Here is a 22,261-nt window from a genome sequence, read left to right as displayed (position 1 = left end):
ATAAAGTGTGTGAATAACAGATATGTGAAAGCACTATTTCAGATCAAGTTGAAGGAAGAGTGTACAGAATTTAGCTAAGCTGCTCCATGGTATTGCTGCCTCAGCATCCAATTTGTTTGGCCTGCAGGGACCTTAAACTGACACTAGTCCCCTTGTGCAATCCAATGCTCTGGATAACAGCTGGAAGAGCCACAAGCAATTGAGTTCCTGATGTGACTTCCCTAACAACCCTTGTGATCAGCAGTCTCCCCTACCTCCCAGGGCCTTCCCCTGGTGCGCCCCTTAAACAAGACCCCCATGGAACTCACTAAAGCCTCACTTGTTTGGTTTGAATTGACCAATCTGGCCTTAGCCTGGGGACCCCAAAGCACTCCTCCCACAGACCCTAATAAAGGCATGTTGCCCCAGGTCCTATCGCTTTCTGTCTGCACCTTGCCTTGACCTCCCCCTGTGATCCCTCAGTGTGTGCTTTGTGCTTCTTCCAGGACCTGTCAGAAATACATGTATCTATTTCAGTTTCTCTTGTGGGCTACTGTTGAACCAAGACTCACCTTCTGGCACCCCGTGCTCCACTTAATGTTAATTTAACAAAGTCATAGCAAAGAGATATTTTGAGAGAATATTCTGTGGCTATCCCATATCCTAGCCTTTCCTCTGGCCACAACAGAAAAGGGAAAGTGTTGCTAGGTATATGATGAAAGGAAATACTTCAGGATGAGGGATCAACCCACTTATAGAAAAATGTTGAGCAACAAGAGTCAAACTAATTAATCATGAGTCACATTTCTGACTAGAAATGGAATAAGTTTCCCCCGCTCCCACCACTCCTTATTTGAAAATTTTCAAACCTACAAGAAAGTTATAAAGACACCTCTATGCCCTTTACCTGGATTCACCAAATGCTGACATTTTGTTACATTTGTGCATGGCAGGTAAGTAGGTAGGTAGGTAGATAGATGATAGATAGATAGATAGATAGATAGATAGATAGATAGATGATAGATCATTTGAAACTAAGTTACAGGAATCCTGACACCTTACCCCTACATACTCCTAACAATAAGGGTATTCTCCTATTCTCCTGCATAATCCCTATGTCATTATCACATTTAACAAAATGAACAATAATTCCATAACATCATCTAACATCTAATGCAAGTTACAATTTCCCTGATTGTTCTCAAATATATTTAGCTGTTTGTTTTCTGACCCCGGATAGAATCAAGGTTTACACATTGTACTTGGTAACGTCTCTTTGGTTTCTTGTAATCTGGAATAAATCCTCTACTGTTTTGTTTTTCATGACATGTTTTTCTTGTTTTGCCTGACCTTCCCTGCACTCGCATGTAAATATCACAGGGGCAGGGATTTCGGTCCCTTTTGTTCATTGCTGTATCCTTAGCATTGAGAATGGTGCCTGACACATATTAAGACTTAGTAAATATTTGTTGAATAAGTAAATGAGCGAATGACTAAGTAATATAAGAGTATCATGAAAGGTGATTTAGAGGATGCCAAGAGGACCGAGAAGCTAGTCTGTTGTTCATATGTAACTCTTACCTCTGTGTTCCAGTTAGATGTGTTCCAGGCTGGAGCAACAAGCTCATTCTACAACTAAAATGGGAAAATATAAAATAATAAATGTAAGTAAAAAGTGAGTTAAAAAATGCCCAATTGAAAAAATTGGTCGAGAAAAAGAGTCATGATAATATGGACCTTAACAATAAAATAGCAAGAGACTTGAACTGAGTCTTGAGCACAGGATGATGTGACTCTAAAGAAGCTAAATTAGCCTTGGATTAATACAAAAAGAACAGAGGCCTTCAAGAGAAGGTGTTTGTTTCGCCCTATGCATTCCTTCTTCCATTCAAGAAGTATTTTTTTAAGTTTTACTTATTTATTTAAGTAATCTCTACAGCTAATGTGGGGCTTGAACTCAATGACCCCGAGATCAAGAGTCGCATGCTCCTCCAACTGAGCCAGCCAGGTGCCCTTCAACAAGTGTTTATTGAGTGCCTGCTGTATGCCAGGCACTAGTTTATAGGTTCCCGAAGGTCATCTGTTTTAACCATGCACTAATAGTGGGAAGACAGTTTCATTTTCAAGGGAAGGGAGGTAATTACCACAGAAATAAAACTATTGTGTTATTTGGAGACATTTTAATTGTATTGATTGACTTAAAAATTGCTTGTTTTCAGCCCATCGCTCTAATTAGAGAAATACATCTCTGAGGGGAAATGGCCTACCATTGGCATGAATGACCATGACAAAGTACAGTAATCCCTGCCTCTTTTTCCTGAAGGAACTTTCCCATGATTGTTTAGATCAGCCTGAGTAGGCTTCTGTGACACTTAACCACTGAGGGGAACAAAAGAGACTGTGCTGGATGAATTTTTTTAAAGCCCTAAGGGGTGAGTCTCGTTTGAGCAGCCAACATAAGACAGGATTTCATCTGTGAACTTTGTTTTCTTGTCCAACTCCAGTTTCCACAGGTTTCCGTCTTCCTTTGCTCGCCAGTCGAAAGGAAAAATACTCACATGATTATTAGAAATACTGGAGCAGTAAATTGTTTGAGGGACTTGAAACACCCTTTTTCCTCTCCCTTCAAAGCCTTAAATGATACTTGCTGTATTGAAGCTTACAGATCATTAAAAACAGGCCTGCCAGGATGATGTAATACATGTTTTAGTTTCAAAAAAAAAAAACAAAACCTCTACCACACTAATCTTTGAGTCATGAAGAATTTTTCTTTTCTAATTTTAGTATTTTGGGGGCATTCCAGCACCTTTTCATCGCCTACCATATACAAAACGCCCTTATATTCCGTGAGCCAAAAATGAAGCTGGTGTCACCTCTAACAACTATGAATTCCTAGCCCATTTCAAATATGTTCTTATTTGCTCACTTATTTCATTGTGGAGCTGCTCCCAAGGACTAGTGTCCTGGAAAAGCAGAAATAACACAGAAGAAGCGCAGTAGTTCTATGGGCATCGAGAGCACCATTACAAACCTGAATTTTTTTGCATCTTTGTGGCTTCAGTTGAGAGTAACTGTAGATTGGCAGAGACCGGGCTGTCTCCCAATTTGACCCTTGGTGAAGCTAAAATCTACAGGGGCGCCCTGGTAGCTCAGTCGGTTAAGCATCTGACCCTTGATTTTGGCTCAGGTCATGATCTCACAATTGTGAGATCAAGCTCCATGTCTCTCTCAAAAAAAAAATAAAATAAAATAAGGCTAAAAACTACTTAACAACTAAGGATAGCCTACTTCCTGTCACTTACCGGCAGGGAAACATAAAAGGGCCAGACTAACAAAAAAAGGAAATCACATTTGTTAAGTGCCTACAGTGAGGTAGGCATTGTGAAAGGCACTTTTTACTTATTTATTTTTATTTGTTTTTTTAATTATCTTTTTAATGAGAATTTTATTTTATTTTATTTTGTTAATTAATTAATTTATTTATTTATTTATTTGACTTTACTTTACAGACATAATTTAGAGTATGAGTTGGGGGAGAGGGACAGAGGGAGGGAGAGAGAGAATCCCAAGCTGAGCGTGGAGCCTGACTCAGGTCTTGATCCCAGGACCCTACTTGGGATTCTCTCTCTCCCTCTGTCTCTGCCCCTCCCCCACTTTCGTGCACACACGTGCATGTTCTCTCTCTCTCTCTCTCTCTCTCTCTCAAAATAGATACACATTAAAAAATAAAAAAGAAGGGTGAAAGTACAAGAAGATATTTTGAGAGAGACCACATTCACATAATTTTTATTACAGTTTATTGTCATAATTATTTTATTTTATTATTTGTTAATTATTGTTGATCTCATACTATGCCTAATTTATAAATTAAACTTTACCATAGATATGTACGTATAGGAAAAAACATATATAGGGTTCAATACTATCCCTGGTTTCTGGCATCCACTGGGGGTCCTGGAATGTATCCTATGCAGATAAGGGGGTTACTACTGTATTGTCCCTATATAATAGACAGGAAAACTGAGGCTCATGACTAATTTGTTCAAGGACATACAATAGGTAGTGGAGAAGAAATTCTAAAACTGATTCTGTGTGGCTTCAAAGTTATACCCTTTCTACTACTTCTTCCTTCTTCTCTGACCAATCCTTCCCATTGTCTCTTGTTCCTCATCCTAAATGTTGTCATTGCCCAGTGTTCTATACTGGGCTCATTACTTTACTCACTACACATAGTTACTGAGCAGTCTTATCTCTTGACTTTCCCACTGCCTTAGGCAAATGACCTCTAAGTCTGTATTTTTAGCCCTGAATACCCCCGGAGCACCAGTCGCATACAGCCAGGGTCCTATCAGGCTCGTACATCTCTACTTGTATGTCTGACAGTTACTTCATTTCAACATGTCAGAAACAGAACTTCTCACCCTCATCCTTGGATCTGCGTCTCCTCTTGGGTTCCCCGCTCTATCATTCTAGACTCTATAGACTCATTCTAGACTCCTCCTTTCCTCTCTCCCTTCACATGTAGTCAGCTAAAAAGGCCCACTGAGGGGTGCCTGGGTGGCTCAGTTGGTTAAGTGTCTGACTTTGGCTCAGGTCATGATCTCACAGTTCCTGAATTCAAGCCCCGTGTCAGGCTGTGTGCTGACAGCTCGGAGCCTGGAGCCTGCTTTGGAGTCTGTGTCTCTCTCTCTCGCTCTCTGCCCCTCCCCCGTTCATTCTCTGTCTCTGTCTCTCTCTCTCTGTCTCTCTCTCTCTCTCAAAAATAAATAAACGTTAAAAAATTAAAAGTAAAATAAAAAATGAAAAGTCCCACTGATCCTACCTTCAGAATAGTTCTTGAATCTCTGACCTTTCCTTTTGATTCCCATTATCATCACCCCAGTTCTTACTTGAACCTTTACAGTCTCTCTTACCCATTTTACTCCCTTCAGAGTCCAGTGACCTATATACAAAGAAAATCTGACTGTTCCAATATTCTTCTTTTACTTAAAACCATTTAAAGGTACCCCCATCATCTACAAAATGAAGCATGTAAAGCTTTCTGCGACCTGATCTCTGCCTCCCTCTTCAGCCTCATTTCCAGCAACCCCTTGCCTTGAAATCTCTTCAGTTTTACTGAACTCAATTACAGTAGTTCCCCTCATCTCACATGTTGTTTCCCATCAGGATGCCTTTGTTTAGGCCCTGCCAGTAGCACTACCACCCCATCTTTTCACCCAGAAAAAACCCGACTTCAGTATTCATTACTGGTAGCACCTTCTCTAGAACACCTTCCCTCAGCAGTCCTCTACCTGCCCCTACCAAGTGGGCTAACCCTTGTCCTTTATGTTCTAAGCTCTCTGCCAGTACATTATCAACATGTTTTGAAATCAGTTGTTTGTCTTCTCCATTAGACTTGAAGTTCTTTGGGCACAGAGACCATGCCTTATTGAATTTTGTAATCCTGGTGAATAGCCCAATGCCTGACACAGGGAGGACTCTTACTAACTATTTAACTTTTTTTTCTCCCTCAGGAATAGAGTTTAGTGATTCTTCACTTACATATAACACCCAGTGTTCATCCCAACTAGTGTCTTCCTTAATGCCCCTCACCCCTTCACCCCTTCCCCTCACCCAACACCCCACCAGCAACCCTCAGTTTGTTTTCTGTATTTAGGAGGCTCTTATGGTTTGTCTTCCTCTCTGTTTTTATATTATTTTTGCTTCCCTTCCCTTATTTTCATCTGTTTTGTGTCTTAAATTCCACATATGAGTGAAATCATATGATATTTGTCTTTCTCTGACTGACTTATTGTGCTTAGTGTAAACACTCGAGTTCCATCCACATTGTTGCAAATGGCAAGGTTTCATTCTTCTTTGTCACCAAGTAATATTCCATTGAATATATATATCACATCTTCTGTATCCATTCATCCATAGATGGACATTTGGGCTTTTTCCATACTTTGGCTATTGTTGATAGTGCTGCTATAAACATTGGGGTGCATGTGCCCCCTTGAAACAGCACACCTGTATTCTCTGGATAAATACCTAGTAGTGCAATTGCTGGGTTGTAGGGTAGTTCTATTTTTCATTTTTTGAGGAACCTCCATACTGTTTTCCAGAGTGGCTGCACCAGTTTGCATTCCCACCAGCAGTGCAAAAGAGATCCTCTTTCTCCGCATCCTCACCAACACCTGTTGCTGCCTGAGTTGTTAATGTGTGCCATTCTGACAGGTGTGAGGTGGTATCTCACTGTGGTTTTGATTTGTATTTCCCTGATGATGAGTGATGTTGAGCATCTTTTCATGTGTCTGTCAGCCATCTGGATGTCTTCTTTGGAAGAGGGTCTATTCATGTCTTTTGCCCATTTCTTCACTGGATTCTTTGTTTCTTGGGTGTTGAGTTTGATATGTTCTTTATAGATTTTGGATACTAACCCTTTATTTGATATGTCATTTGCAAATATCTTCTATTCCATCGGTTGCCTTTTAGTTTTGCTGATTGTTTCCTTTGCTGTGCAGAAGCTTTTTGTCTTGATGATATTCCAGTAGTTCATTTTTGCTTTTGTTTCCCTTGCCTCTGGAGACATGTCAGGTAAGAAGTTGCTGTGGCTGAGGGGCGCCTGGGTGGCGCAGTCGGTTAAGCGTCCGACTTCAGCCAGGTCACGATCTCGCGGTCCGTGAGTTCGAGCCCCGCGTCGGGCTCTGGGCTGATGGCTCAGGGCCTGGAGCCTGCTTCCGATTCTGTGTCTCCCTCTCTCTCTGACCCTCCCCCGTTCATGCTATGTCTCTCTCTGTCCCAAAAATAAATTAAAAAAACGTTGAAAAAAAAAAAAAAAAAAGTTGCTGTGGCTGAGGTCAGGGAGGTTATTGCCTATTTTCCCCTCTAGGATTTTGTTGGCTTCCTGTCTTACATTTAGGTCTTTCATCCATTTTGAGTTTATTTTTGTGTATGGTGTAAGAAAGTGGTCCAGGTTCATTCTTCTGCATGTCGCTGTCCAGTTTTCCTGATACCATTTGCTGAAGAGACTCTCTTTCTTCCATTGGATATTCTTTCCGGCTTTGTCAAAGATTAGTCGGCCATACTAACGGGTCTCTTTCTGGGTTCTCTATTCTGTTCCATTGATCTGTGTGTCTGTTCTTGTGCCAGTACCATACTGTCTTGATGATTACAGCTTTGAAATACAGCTTGAAGTCTGGGATTGTGATGCCTCCAGCTTTGATTTTCTTTTTCAGGATTGCTTTGGCAATTCGGGGTCTTTTCTGGTTCCATACAAATTTTGGGAGTGTTTGTTATAGCTCTGTGAAGAATGCTAGTGTTATTTTGATAGGATTGCACTATTTAACTTTAATTGAACAATAACATGTGATGTCTCAAAAATGCCTTCTATATTGGAGGCTCAAACCAGATCCTTCTCTAGGTAGATTAAATCTGACAACTATTAAAATACAAGGACATCAACCACACAAAAAAGCAAACAACCTGATTAAAAAATGGGCAAAGTAACAGACACATGGAACGATGCTCAGCGTCACTCATCATCAGGGAAACACAAATCAAAGCCACACTGAGATGCCACCTCACACCAGTCAGAGTGGCCAAAATGTACAAATCAGGAAACTATAGATGCTGGCAAGGATGTGGAGAAACAGGAATCCTCTTGTACTACTGGTGGGGATGCAAACTAGTACAGCCGCTCTGGAAAACAGTATGGAGGTTCCTCAAAGAGTTAAAAATAGAACAACCCTATGACCCACCAATAGCACTGCTAGGAATTTACCCAAGGAATACAGGAGTGCCGATGCATAGGGGCACGTGTACCCCAATGTTTATAGCAGCACTTTCAACAATAGCCAAATTATCGAAAGACCCTAAATGTCCATTAACTGATGAATGGATAAAGAAGATGTGGTTTATATATACAATGGAATACTATTTGGCAATGAGAAAGAATGAAACCATGCCATTTGCAGCAACGTGGATGGAACTGGAAGGTATTATGCTGAGTGAAATAAGTCAGTCAGAGAAGGACAGATATCATATGTTTTCACTCATATGTGGATCTTGAGAAACTTAATAGAAGACCATGGGGGAGGGGAAGGGGGTTACAGAGAGGGAGGGAGGCAAACCATAAGAGACTCTTAAATACAGAGAACAAACTGAGGGTGGATGGGAGAGGTGGGGGAGAGGGGAAGATGGGTGACGGGCATTGAGGAGGGCACTTGTTGGGATGAGCACTGGGTATTGTACGTAAACCAATTTGACAATAAGTTATATTTTAAAAAATGATCAAAGAACTTGAACAGACATTTCTCCTAAGAAAATATATAAATCATAGTCAGCCATGAATGAAATGAAAGGATGCAATGAAAGATGCTCAACATCACTAATCATTAGGGAAGTGCAAACCCAAACTACAATGAGATACCACCTCACACACATACTAGGATGGCTCGTATTAAAAACAACAAGAGAAAGTAACAAGCATTGGCAAAGATGTGGATAAACAGGAATCCCGTGCACTGTTGGTGGGATTGTAAAATGGGCATGGATACTATGGGAAGGCGTATGGTGGTTCCTCAGAAAATTAAAAGTAGAATTACCATGTACTAAGTCAGTGATTCCATCTCTAGGTATATACTCAAAAGAACTAAAAGCAGAGTCTCAAAGAGATAGCTGCACACCCATGTTCGTGGCAACATTATTCACAATAGCTAAAATGTGCAAGCAACCCAAGTGTCTATCAGCGGATCAGTGGATAAGGAAACCGTGGTACACATATACAATGGAGTTTTATTCAGCCTTAAAAATGAAGGCAATTCTGACATATGCTACAACATGGATGAACCCTGTGGATATCACTGCTGAGTGAAAGAAGCCAGTAGCGAAAAGGCAGATATTATATGATTCCACTTATATGAGTTACTCAGAGTATCCATAATCATAAAGACAGAAAGTAGAATGGTGGTTGCCAGGGCCAGGGTGGGAATGGGAGTTAGTGTTTAATGGGTGTAGAGTTTCAGTTTTGCAAGATAATCCATCTGGAGATGGGTGGTGGTGATGGTTGCATGACAATATGAATGTACTTAATACTACTGAACTATATACTTAAAAATGGTTAAGATGGCTGGGGTGCCTGGGTGGCTCAGTCAGTTAAGCATCCAACTTCGGCTCAGGTCATGATCTCACGGTTCATGAGTTCGAGCCCTGCATTGGGCTGACAGCTCAAAGCCTGGAGCCTGCTTTGGATTCTGTGTCTCCCACTCTCTTTGTGCCTCCCCCACTCGGATTCTGTCTCTCTCTCTCTCTCTCTCAAAAATAAACATTAAAAAAATTGTTTTTAAGTGGTTAAGATGGTAAATTTTTTGTTATGTGTATTTTACCACAATAAAAAAATTGAAAAAAGCAAAAACAAAAGATAACACAGGACAGGGGAAGAAGTCTAAGAGTTAGTAAGCTTCTTGAATTGGCACCACGGTCCCCCCAGTACAGACAGTATCCAACCATGTTTTCATGAGCCTACCCTAGGACCCAATAATTCCCAAATAGCCAGTCTGGGGTATGGCCAGAGAACCTGTAACTTTAATAAGCACCTCAGGGTGCCTGGGTGACTCAGTCAGCTAAACCTCTGACTCTTGATTTCAGTTCAGGTCATGATCCCACAGTCATGAGATCAAGCCCCACATCAGGCTCCATGCTGAGCCTGGAGCCTGCTTAAGATTCTCTCCCTCGCTCTCTCCCTCTCTCTCAAATAAATAAATATATATATATATATATATATATATATATATATATATATATAAATTAATAAGCACCTCAAGTGATTCTGATGAACAGATAAATTTGGGAAACTGCATAGATTACATTATTATAAAGGAATGATTGACAAGCCCTTTATCTGGATATTTTTTAAAACAATACAGATCTAGGGGCACCTGGGTAGCTCAGCTGGTTAAGCATCCAACTCTGGATTTCGGCTCAGGTCGTGATCTCAACAGTTCATGAGACGGAGTCCCACATGGGGCTCTGTGCTCACAGCATGGAGCCTGCTTGGGATTCTTTCTTTCCCTTTTTCTGCCCCTCTCCCACCCACAAGCACGTGCATGCACTTGTGCTCTCTCTCAAAAAATAAACTTTAAAAAAAAGATCTCTTTTAAAAATCGTGGTCAAATATACATCATAAATTGATCTTTTTAATCACTGATAAATGTATAATTTAGTGACATTAAGTACATTTATAGTATGGTGCGACCATCACCGCTGTCTGTTTGCAGAACTTTTTCATCATCCCATACTGAAACTGTACCTATTAAACAAGTCCCCATTTCTCCCTCCCCTACCCCTAGCCCCTGGTAACTTCTATTGTACTTTCTGTTTCAATGAATTTGCCTATTCTAGGTACCCCATAAAATTGGACTGATAATTGATTTTTAATGGAAGTTTAATTGCCTTCTTGCCTAGAGGCATGAGTCTGGGTGAAGGGAAGCAAACATTAATTGGGTGCCTTGACATGACAAGCCAAGGTCACATTCAGATTTACTAGATTTATCTCAAGCAGTTTATAAACTTTGGTTTCATGGAATCATAGAGATTCCTTTTATCCTAATTACTTTTCACATGACCTATGTGTTTATTATAAAGTCTATTCATTCAAAATGGTTACTGATTAGTCAATATTCAATCTGATTTTCTCATAAAATTAATAAGCATCTTTTTGAAAATCCCATCTCAATTATATCATTCTAAGCTTTTTCTGCAATATCAAGACCCAGCAGAAAAGAAATAAGGAGACTACTATTAAAATCGTTCCCAAATGAGCACTGGGTGTTGTATGGAAACCAATTTGACAATAAATTTCATATATTGGAAAAAAAAAACAAAAAAAATAAAAATAAAAAAAATAAAATCATTCCCAAGTTAAAGAAAAATTAAGAGTTTCTGGTGTCTTTTATCTCCTTAAAGCCATCATAAATTTGAAATTTTAAATCATCTTATCCACAAGATTTAATACTTGACTGAGGCCCTTTTGGCTTCTTCTAGATGTCCCAGTAAAGAAGGAACTTCTTCAGTGCCCAGCATAACACTCTGGGGAAAAAGTCCCTTTATCTTGTCTGGAGTAGGCCTTCAGATATCTATGCCCAGGAAAGACCCACCACTTGAAATACAGACAAAAGAGATGATTTTTTGTTTATTTTAACTGTATTTCTCAAACTTTTAAGGCCAACTATCTGTAACATAATCACCACCATCACTGACTGATAGCATGTCTGACCCATCAGTTATATAGTATGATAGCACCTAATGATGTGTTTTGTGCAAAATTATGAAACAAATAGTACTACCTGTGGCTTACTTAAACCTTGCATTGCAAAATTGTTTTTTCTGTCTGTTCCCCTGAGGTTGGACTACTGTACTATGTGTATTAGTCTGATAGGTCTTCCTACTCATTCCTGTTCTCCATTATAAGAAAAAAGAAGTATTCTAGCTTTTAGTTCTCAAACCTCCAGGGGCTCTTCTGATAACCTACATCTATCACTGTTCTCAGTTGACTGCTGGATTCTCTACCACTCCTTGTCACAAATCTACTTTGTAACTTTCAGCACATTATCCTCACCAGCTTTCCACACTCCTGTTCATTAAGCATAAAACCAGGATAATAAGACCACCTCCGGAAAAAAGGATTAGTGAGTCAGTGGGTCTGTTTCCTTACTTCTATCTGGATGGGAAAATACCTTCTTATTCTTCCTTCTGAATCCTCCCTTTTGGTCCCTGGCCCAAATGAAGAATTGCTCTCCTTGGCAGCATCTAGAGCTGCCAAGACGAACTTTACCACACTGCCTTTGAAGTGCTGGGGCAAAGCTTTTACCAGGGTGCTTAGAGGACCTGGCACCCTGGAGAATCCCCACCCACACCCTCTTTGGGAGGTTCTTTTCCTAAAGTTGTATTCAGACTTACATCAATGTGCAGAGGAGACATCCTTCCTACAAAAAGCTTGTTTTTCCTCCCACAGCTGTGGGGAAAGTGGTGAAAGGGAAGTGGGAACTGGGTATAATATTGGCAAATGTTTTGAGCACTTCAGATAAAAATGTTTGATAAGTACAGTCTTGTTTTCATTGCTTTATACTGCTCGTTGGAGAATGTGTTTTCTTTGGTCACCTGCCAATGAAAAAGATTAGTCTTTTCCTGAATCTAGGATTTTTTCTTTAACTAGTTCTGTTGGTAGAACAAGATAGACAAATGCTGACATTAACAAATCAAGATTGGACCATGGCGATGCTCATGTCTCCTCACTGCCCATTCCAATTCACTGACAGCTGCTGTAAACTGTAGGCTCAGTGGTTTCGGTGGGGCTCGCTTTCTTGCCTCACCTAGTCCAAGTTGGAGTATTTTCAGTGTAATTCCCTTGCTATGATGTCCAAGACTTTAAATGATTTGCCCCACCCCCTATTTGTTCCTGTTTTATGGCATCCAGTAGGAAATGGTTTTTCTTTCTTTTTTTTCTTAAGGAATGTTATCTTTTTTTATTTTTAATGTTTATTTATTTTTGAGAGAGACATGGCATGAGCAGGGGAGGGGCAGAAAGAGAGGGAGACACAGAATCTGAAGCAGGCTCCAATCTCCGAACTGTCAGCACAGAGCCTGATGGCCCAGTGTGGGGCTTGAACTCATGAACCGTGAGATCATGACCTGAGCCGAAGTCGGACACTTAACTGACTGAGCCACTCAGGCGCCCCTAAGTTTATTTATTTTGAGAGAGAACACAAGAGCAGGGGAGGGGCAGAGAGAGAGGAGAGGGAGAGAATCCCAAACAGGCTCCATGCTGACAGCGCAAACCCATGACCTTGAGATCATGACAGGAGCCGAAATCAAGAGTCTGATGCTTAACCAATTGAGCCACCCAGGTGCCCCAGGAAATGGTTTTTCATTTAACTGCCTCTTCTGTAACACAAAGTCAATTTTTAGATTTCCATACCTAGTTTCTGTTTTAGTCCAGGATAGTTATAGTTGCATTTTCTTTGAGACAAACTGTGAAGTCTTCTTTGTTTTTCGTTTGTTTGTTTGTTTGTTTGTTTGTTTGTTTGTTTGTTTTTGCCCTCTCTCAAATAAATTTGTTCTCAGTTTTGTTCCCGGTTTACAGCAAAAGAAGGACTAGCATAACATTTCTGTATCAGAAGCTAGTTGAGCTAAACATATATACTTTGATCTTTGCTTTAATGTGTTTGTGTTGATCTAGGGTGTATTTTTTGGCTCTGAACATTCTGAATTAAAGTTAAAGCCTTTAACCCTTAATGAGCTCCTCTCCATCTCTTCAAACAAAAAAAGGAAACTAACTTCTATTGCAGTGTGAAGGACTGAGGTCACACATGAGGAAAATTTATTAGAGATGATGTTATTTAATGTCATACTGGGTTCCTAAGCAATATTGCAGAATAGTCTTCTTTGGAGTTCTTTGTTTCATTTTTAGAAGAATGGAGTCTGGTTATGAGGAATAGATTACATACAGATCTACTTGAAGGCATGAGATAGACAAGTTATCTCTTGAAGTCTCTTACTGTTTAGAACAAATAAGTTTATTTTGTTCTGTGGGAATTTTAACACTAGCTTAATTGGGAAAATTAAATGAGCCCGAAGCCAGTTTACAGAGAAGAGCCCTGTAGGTAATATTTTTTATTTGGTTTGCCAGACGCTAATTCCCACTCGCTTAGTGTGAGTTTCAAGTATAGATAGTTCTAAGATGTGGTCACTTTCCATGATTGCTAAATAAAATATGAATTTCTCATGTTACTTGAAGACCTATTTGTGGGAGGTCTGGATTTGGGTCTTTGTATCTTCTGAGGAGTGCATCATGGTTTAATACATCTCATTTGAGCCCTGCAAAGATGGTGGTATTCATCTTAGAAAAGAAAAACCTTGTGTACTCCCCAATATGGTGTCCTATGCTGCCTAAGCCATTTACTTGTGAAAACAGTAACCTTTAGGACAATAGCCTGAGGTCACTTCATTTCTCCTGCTTAGTCAGTTCTTCTCTGTTTGCGCCTTCTTTTGCTTTTCCGCTGTCAGATGGAGACAGTGGCAGGCAGAGGGAGAACAACCTTTATAAACATTTCTCCAGCAGGGTACGAAGATCCTAGATTAAAGCAGGAACCAAAAGACATGGGGTCTAGAAATCCTCAGAGTGACCTTGTGTGACAGCTAAGATATCTATATGAAGAAACTTCAGTCCCTGTGACCTAAATTAAGCTACTGAACCGCTCATGTCCTCAGCTCTCTGCTTGTAAAAGGGGAATAGCAATACCAATCACTATCTTCCTCTGGAGTTTAGGAGAAATTTAATGAGATAATGAACTTAATTCTACTCTTACAAGGGAATGTATTGTTGACTTTTAGGAGAGTGAACTTTTTGGGGGTCCCTAAGGGACCTGGCAATCTATTACCTCTTCCCACACTCAAATAGAACTATTGTAAAAAGCCAATCCACTGCCAAAAAGGAAGCCCTTTATTCTGTGGATAGATCAGGTCCAGTGTGAAAAAAAGGATTTTGATCTCTTCTTTGGAAGAACTATCACTTAGATAGACACAAAAATGTCCTTTTTTCTCATTTTCTTTTTTTAAAATCAGAACAGAGGTGTAATTGTGTTTGATGGTTCACTTTGGGAGAATGTTAGGTTCAATCCCAGAACACATGAAATCAGATGATGTACTTTTATTTATTTTTAATGTTTATTTATTTTTGAGAGAGACAGAGTGTGAGTGGGGGAGGGGCAGAGAGAGAGGGAGACAGAATCTGAAGCAGGCTCTAGGCTCCGAACTGTCAGCACAGAGCTGGACGCAGGGCTCAAACTCTTGAGTGGTGAGATCATGACCTGAGCCAAAGTTGGACACTTAATGAACTGAGCCACCTAGGTGCCCCTAGATGATGTACTTTTATTTTATTTATTTTACTTTATTTTTATTTATTTATTTTTTTATTAGATGATGTACTTTTAAAAGTCTCTAGAACATGCATTCTCAGTGGGAGCAATATTGCCCCCAAGGGGTTCTTTGAGAGGAAATCTCATGAGGGGTGGACAGTTGGGAAAAAATATCTATGAAGGCTGGTGGGGCAGGGGAGAGGGGGGAAATGGAGGGGAAAAAAAAGGTTGAGAAACACTGCTGCCATTAATTACCCTTCCAGACATGTTTGTTCCTAAACATAGGTGAGCTGCAGATTGTCAGGTTGAATACAGATTGCTATTGATTCCTTCAGTCCAACAGCAACTGAGTTCATAGAGAACTTGAAAGAGCTGAAATTTATACCCTAAGGGGTAATGATCTCAGACAAACAACTCAAACATAAAATCTACCTGTTAGAACCAATACTTTGTACTTAAAGAAATGTGGTTAAATCTTCAGGGTAAGAGATTCCTTTTTTTCTCCTGCTTCTTTAGAAAGGCACATCAAGGGTAGGAATGATCTTCAAAGTACTTCATTGAAAAAGCCAGACTGGGAGAAAGGAGAGGGTGTGGACCCCACAGGCAGGAAGGGAAGAATTATCTAAATAGTAATGTAAAGTGCAAAGCAAGCGGTGAAGATAAGAAATGCAATGGGAATTGGCATTTACATATTTAAGAAATTTTAAGTTTGATGTTGCTGCTGATATTAATAAGCATTTATATATCCAAAATATGTTTGCCTCCAGCCCCTCACATGTCATATAGTCCTTTCATACCTTTTGAATGGGTGGGACAACCCAAAATTGACTTGCTGTGTACTGTGAAATTTTCCATTAAGCTCAGCAGCCCTGAAATGATAGAATGGCCATAGTTTAAGAAAAATATTTTCCCGCAGCCTCTGACTCTTCTTTGCTTAATCATCCTATTCTTTGATAGACATAACCATGACTTAGGGGAAAGAGAAACAGTGACTATTCCTCCCTGCTTACCCATTTCCCAGTGACGCTCTGGACAATGAGCTTTACTCTTTGTCCAAGCCAAGCATTGCTAAGCATTAGTTGCTGTGGCATTTAACCGCCTTACAGAAATCTACCCCAACCCCCTGTTTATTGATTTCTTAAGATCATAGAAGAAAATTAAATGAGTTGGAGAGAGGCCTTCAAGTCCCCTGACACCCATGGGGCCCACTCGTCTCCACCCCCCCACCCCAATTCTAAAATGGAACATATTGCTCCTTTCATAGTTCCGCAGAGCCCCGCCCTTCAGCTTCTCTTTGTTACCCCCTGGGTGGGTGTAACCAAACCTCAGTCACACCGTGGCCCCAGCAGCTGGGCTTCTCTCTCCCCCATCACATTGCAGACATTCTTTTCACATCATTTTGTCCCCTCTGCTGCATTCCCTCCATTTGGCATCATTCCCTCTGTGCAAACTTCTGTTTCAAGGGACAGGAGTTTGCCAAGGAGATGCTGGCAGAGAGGGTCCAGTTCTCTCCTTTCTATCTGAAGAGCCCAGTGTCATCCATTAGCATATGAGAAGAATGGTTGTAAATAAACATCAAATGAGGTTAACGAGCTGCAGCTCATCAATATTAATGAAGTCCAACTCACAGCCTTGGAGGGAGGTACTGATGGCTCTAATCACAAGAACGGGTTTCCTAAGGCCCCAGTTACAGGGCAAGAAGGGTTAGATTCAGCCTGTTGGAATGTTTGTCATTTTCCAACCCCAGGAATGCTACAGAGAAGGACCGTCTGATACCAGATCTGTGTTTGCAAGGCCTCTCTTGTGTTCACATCACATCTGTTTGTCTCAACAGGTGGGAGCCTAGAGGAAGAAGGCTATATCTGCTAAGCCAGACTCGGGTGGGAGTGGGAAAACTCCAGGTCAATCTGCATGCAGCTCCCAAGTCAAAACTCAGGTCCCCAGAGTACTAGGATTTGCTCTTTCATTGCCTTTCCTCAGTAATCCCGTGGAACTCAAACTCTTGTTGCCAGTGCACTGAGGAAAGATCTGGGATCTTCTAAGCCCTGCCTGAAAAAGAGATGAAAAAGCTCCCATTTTGTGTAGCTCATGTGCCAACCGCCCATCAGGTCCCCCCACAGAGCCACACTTGAGTCCCGTGCCTGTTTTTGGAAGATTCGAAGGGTAGTAAGTACAGCTATCATCTCTTGGACACTTACTTTTCCCAGGTGCACTAAACATTTCCGATACTGTTGTATAATCCTCTCACTAATCCCGTGAGGGTGAATCCACTTCACAGGTGAGGAAGTTGAAGCTCCTTGATTTTATGTAACATGTCTAGGATCACACAGGTAGCAAGTAACAGGCCTCCGTCTGACTGACTGCAAGGCCTGTACTCTTAATCGCCACATTCTATGGCATCCCAGACTCACTCATGCCAAGTATGTGAGCCTTTGTGCTGTTCCTTTGCTTTTGTAAGATGCGTGCCCTTTCTTCTGCAGTTCAAGAGACCAAACACAAAGTAGTTCTCTGAAAGTAGAATCGGAGGACTTTACTATTAAATTTTTGAAATTATTTTCAGAAAGGAAACTGCCACTAGATGAGGTTTGTGGTTGTTGTTGTGGGTTTTTTTGGTCTATAAATTTGGGGTCAGTGGGATATGTGCTCTGAGATTTTGTGTGTGTTTGGTAGCAGTGATACTGATTGTCCACCTCGTCAAGACAGTTCCTTTTATGGTTAAGCACACACCTCGTGCTTGGTCAGTGACTGCAACACAAAGAAACTGCCTGGCTCCCATGGCTGATTTGAACCTACGATCCTAGCCTCGATCACACAGTTTCAACACTTGAAACTTATTACTTAAAGTTCATACTGTCAGCTCCTTATCTGTGATTTCATTGGGGCCAGAAGGAGAACCTGATGCTTCACCCAATGGTCGTTACCACAGAAGTTACACCTGATTGTTTATTTAAAGAACTAACTCATAGTGAAAGCATCTGAGAGTGGAACAGTCACTCATCTTTCTTCTCCTTTCCTCCTTGAAAACTTAGGGACCTTACTTGGTAATTTTCACTTAGGCAAAACGCCCAGGAATGTTTCCACAGAATGGCACCCAAAGCCCACCCATGCAGGAGCCCTTCCTGCCACCAAGGTAACCAAGACTGGGAAGCAATTGAAACTGGGCCTTCCTTTCCCAGGCCTGTGGCTGTCAACTTGGCTCAGAAAGAGGCAGACTGATGACTTTGTCTCCTCACCCAGTCACACTACCACACAGTTCTCATTTGAGCCTGAAGTCACATGGGTATGCTGCTGTGGCCAAACAAGGGTGCGCTGTTTCCAGTTCTTTGCCCCCTGGGCTCGGCCTGGGCATCCTTCGTTGAAATCATCAGGGCCCCCAAACCCTGAAGCCTTTCCAGGGACAAATTGCATGCAGTGGTGGAGAGGAAGAGCTGAGCGGTGCAGTGGAGCCGCGGCTGGTGTGCAGTTGGGATGTTTGCGAGAGCCAAGGGGTTAGTTCATTGCTGCTTTGTATACCCAGGCACACCAGAAAACTCAGATTAATAGGCTGTTTATTCTTCAGCATGTTCCTTGAATCAAAGGCTCTGGATGGTATTATTAAAGAGTGTTTGTGAGAGCGCCCTGGAACACTCCTTCTGGGCTCCGCTCACTGAAGAGGAACGATTGAGTCCTTTCATTTCCTGGGCAGCATCCCTCATGCCCAGTGCTCACTGTAGTATAAAGGTCTGCGGAACCTTTGTTAGAAACAGGATCTTTTGTTCTGTCTTTTTGAGGTCCCATTACCTACAGCACCTTCGTCTGTTAGAGCCTACTTATTGAATGTTCTAGTCTTTGAGCTGCCTGAACCTAATGAACATGGTCCCCTGTATCTCAGGGAGGTTTTTTGTTCTTGCTGTTGTTGTTGTTGTTGTTGGTTGGTTGGTTTGGGGTTTGGGGGATTTTGTTTGGTTTTGGTTTTGGTTTTGTTTCTGTTGGCTCTGTTTGGTACCAGTTCTCTGGGCAGTACTGTCCTCTTTTTTTGTTTGTTTGTTTTGTTTTTTGTTTTTTCATGGCTGTTTAAAGGAATTTTGCCAGGAAAGAAGAAAACATCCACCTGAACCCTATTCTGTGAAGCAAAGGAAGATTTTTTTTTTCTGGCCCTCAGAAGATTCCCCTACAACATAACGAAATTTCTTCAAATCTTAGAATTGAAATTTATGGAATTAGGAGAAACTGACTTCCTCCACTACCACTCTCTGCAGGAAAGATTTATGTTGGAGTAGGTCAAAACATTAGGAGGGAACCTGCTTCTCTACCGCCCCTCCCAACCCGCTTTCCACAGCAGCATGCCATCATGTGAGTGACCTCTGTCCCCTGCTCCCTCTGGCAGTTACACTTTATCTGTGGCCTGGAATATATTGTACTTCAGGCCTTCCACAACTTCTGTGGGCAGACGCACACACACACAACACAACCACACCCCTTGTGGGCATGCCTTTACACAGAGGCAGCCAGCATATTGCAAAGGTGCTCGAAGCTCACTAATCACCATAGACAGTGCGACACTCAGCACATTAAGGGTGCCTGTATATATATATATACGTATATGTATCATACAAATCCAGGACAAATCATAAGCAATAGCTTTGAATCTGGCAAACCTCTTAATTACCACAGCCAGAGGCCAGAAAATGAAATTGGGGTCGTATATCTGGGGTTAGAACTCTAGAAACCATCTGGCATCCCGTAGCCCCAAGTTTCCCCACGGAGGTACACCTTGGAGCAATGGGAGACCTCTCATCCAGAAAATGCTGTCCCCTCACTTCCCTCCAAAACCAGCACAGCTGTGTGGTGAGGCCTATTTGCCATATATACACTGAGACCAAGATCTATATACACACCCTGGCGTTCCGCCTGAATCCATCCACGAAGTCCATCTGTTTATCCAGTTCCAAATCCCAGAAGGCAGTCACCAAAAAGTAAATAGTGAGAAGGGACAGGTTTTTTTCTTTCTTTCTAGATAAACATGTTCCAATGAACAAAACAGATTTTGCAAACACATTCCATCTAGTAAATCTTACCTAACAGCTGTGTGAGAAGCGCTTGGAGGAGAGAAAGATGAGGCGTGGGGGATCTCAGGACTTGGTTAAGAGAATTAGAAAGAAAAAGTTCAGAAGTCCATAAGGCAGGGCGGTTCAGGACTATCCACTTCTTGTTAAATGGAAATTTGCTTCTTTCCTTCATTCTGTCCCCTCGTCACTAACCAGGGATCTGTGGTGGGCTTGCCAGAGATCGAGATCCGGCTGCAAATACCAGCTTCTTCAACTGAAAAACCAACCCATCGAAACTTTATCTCTAGGAGACATGGCCTGCGTTTCTGACGGCACCTTCTTCCTCTCCCACTGACCCTGCTCTCCACTTCAGCTGTAATGCCCCTCTGGAGTCAGAGACGGAGTCTGGGCCTTGCGCTGCCCATCTGGCCCATGTCTACTTCACGTCTCCCCTTTTGGCTAGGAAAACGAGGACCTGAGCATAGATCAAGAACTTGGATCCTGAAGAACAGGGCCAAGCACGAGAAATTGACCTTTTGCCTCAGAGGCGGCTGGATATTTGTGTGTCTCTGTTCAATGTCGAATTGGCTCACTGTACCACTCAGGAGTTGTTTTTAAGAAATGTCCTCCTCACTCCTCATTTGCGGGTCAGATGCTTTGGATAATCCAGTGGAATTCTCTCTGCTTCGCTGCTGGTTGCTGCCAGACACAGAGTGCTAAATCCTGTCACTTGGTGACTTGGAATGACGTTGTGTGAAACAGCGCTGTGATTTGGCCATCCTGCACTCGTTCACCAGGACTGCTCTGCCAATTAGCCATGGTAGTGAGACGCGGCATTACGGGGGTGGGGGAGCGGTTTCTGCAGCCCTCACCTTATCTCGACCCTGGGATCAAAATACCTGCGTATTCTCGCACCTTCCCCCAGTGCCGGTATGTTTCTCTAGCAGTCGGTGCACCTTGGAATCCTGTTCCGTTCAATATTTATTACTCCTTTCCCAGGCCTCAGAGAGCAATTTCTTCAGCAGATTGTAACATGCCAGTGACAGAGAAACTGCATTTGTGTGCAGAATAGGGAAGTGGCAAGCAGAACATTCTTGCTGCCGGGTCCCACCTCCTGGTCTGCCTTTGCTGGATTGCATGCCTGACTCCTTCTCCTCTGGGTTAGGTCTCAGCTCAAGTGCCAGCTTCTAAAAGAGGTTATCTGTGACCACCCCATCTAACGTCCCACCCTCAGTCATTCCTTATCACACCACGCTGTGTTACACATGTCATTGCCTCTATCGCTTTCTTTTTTTTTTTTTTTTTTTTAATTTTTTAATCTTTATTTTTGAAAGAGACAGAGAAAGACAGAGTGTGAGTCAGGGAGAGGCAGAGACAGAGGGAGACACAGAATCTGAAGCAGGCTCCAGGCTCTGAGCTGTCAGCGCAGAGCCCGATGTAGGGCTCGAACTCACTAACTGTGAGATTATGACTTGGGCTGAAGTCAGGTGCTTACCGACTGCCTCTATCACTTTCTACAAGCATTTTTACCCGGCACCCCTGCCTTTATCACTTTCTACAAGCATTTTATTTATTTGTCCCCTTGTTTACTGTCTACCTCTCCACCCACACATGTACTAGAATGTAAGTTCCCTGAAAATAGGGATTTTTGTCTATCTCATCTGTTGCTATTCCCCCAGACCCTAGCATGGCCTCTGGGACACAGTTGGCACTTAATATTTATTAACAAAATAAACAGGTAAGAATGTAGCCATTAAGAACTCCCAAAGTTGGGGCGCCTGGGTGGCTCAGTCGGTTAAGCGTCCGACTTCGTCTCGGGTCATGATCTCGCGGTTTGTGAGTTCGAGCCCCACGTCGGGCTCTGTGCTGACAGCTCAGAGCCAGGAGACTGTTTCGGATTCTGTGTCTCCCCCTCTCCCTCTGCCCCTCCCCTGCTCATGCTGTCTCTCTTTCAATAATAAATAAACGTTAAAAAAATTTTTTTTAAAAAGAACTCCCAAGGTTAATAAGTGGTTGCTGTCAGGAGATGGTAGAGGTAGGCAGTTGAATAGTTTGAGGTAAAGGAATAAAAATACAAGGTTTCTCAAATTGGCTTTCGTAATGGTTTTAATTATAAATTGAATGTATTGAGTAAAAGATCACATAAGTTGAGTCGCTCTTCATTTTTTCTGACTCAGATGAAACTGTTCCCTATTGAGTAGGTTAAGTCAGGGTCATGGAAACCAAGTACTACACTCTTCCTTGCCAGGCTGGCATACTTGAAGCCACAAAGGATGCCCACTTCCAGATTTCCACTGGACGGTGCCTGGCGTTGCTTTCCGTAGGGCAAGTGCCAGAAGAAACTGGCACAACAATTTAAAG

The 22,261-nt window shown here is 41.9% G+C and overlaps 1 protein-coding gene and 1 long non-coding RNA gene across 5 annotated transcripts in view; one reads left to right on the top strand and one right to left on the bottom strand.

The window, feature by feature from the left end:
• CSTPP1 (centriolar satellite-associated tubulin polyglutamylase complex regulator 1) overlaps positions 1 to 22,261 on the top strand; it is a 202,791-nt gene that overhangs the window by 130,423 nt on the left and 50,107 nt on the right. The gene's annotated exons all lie outside the window — the stretch shown is intronic.
• On the bottom strand, positions 1,180 to 20,401 carry LOC109245115 (uncharacterized). The gene is made up of 3 exons (XR_002070787.2): positions 19,931 to 20,401; positions 15,671 to 15,742; positions 1,180 to 1,614 (listed from the first exon to the last, which is right to left on the bottom strand). It is a non-coding gene; the product is annotated as an uncharacterized LOC109245115 (long non-coding RNA).

This window comes from Panthera pardus, unplaced genomic scaffold (genome assembly GCF_024362965.1).
Source record: "Panthera pardus isolate Hobbes unplaced genomic scaffold, ASM2436296v1 HiC_scaffold_12, whole genome shotgun sequence".
NCBI lineage: Eukaryota > Metazoa > Chordata > Mammalia > Carnivora > Felidae > Panthera > Panthera pardus.
Note: the sequence above shows the minus strand (reverse complement) of the source record. Positions and strands in the feature narration are given on the sequence as shown.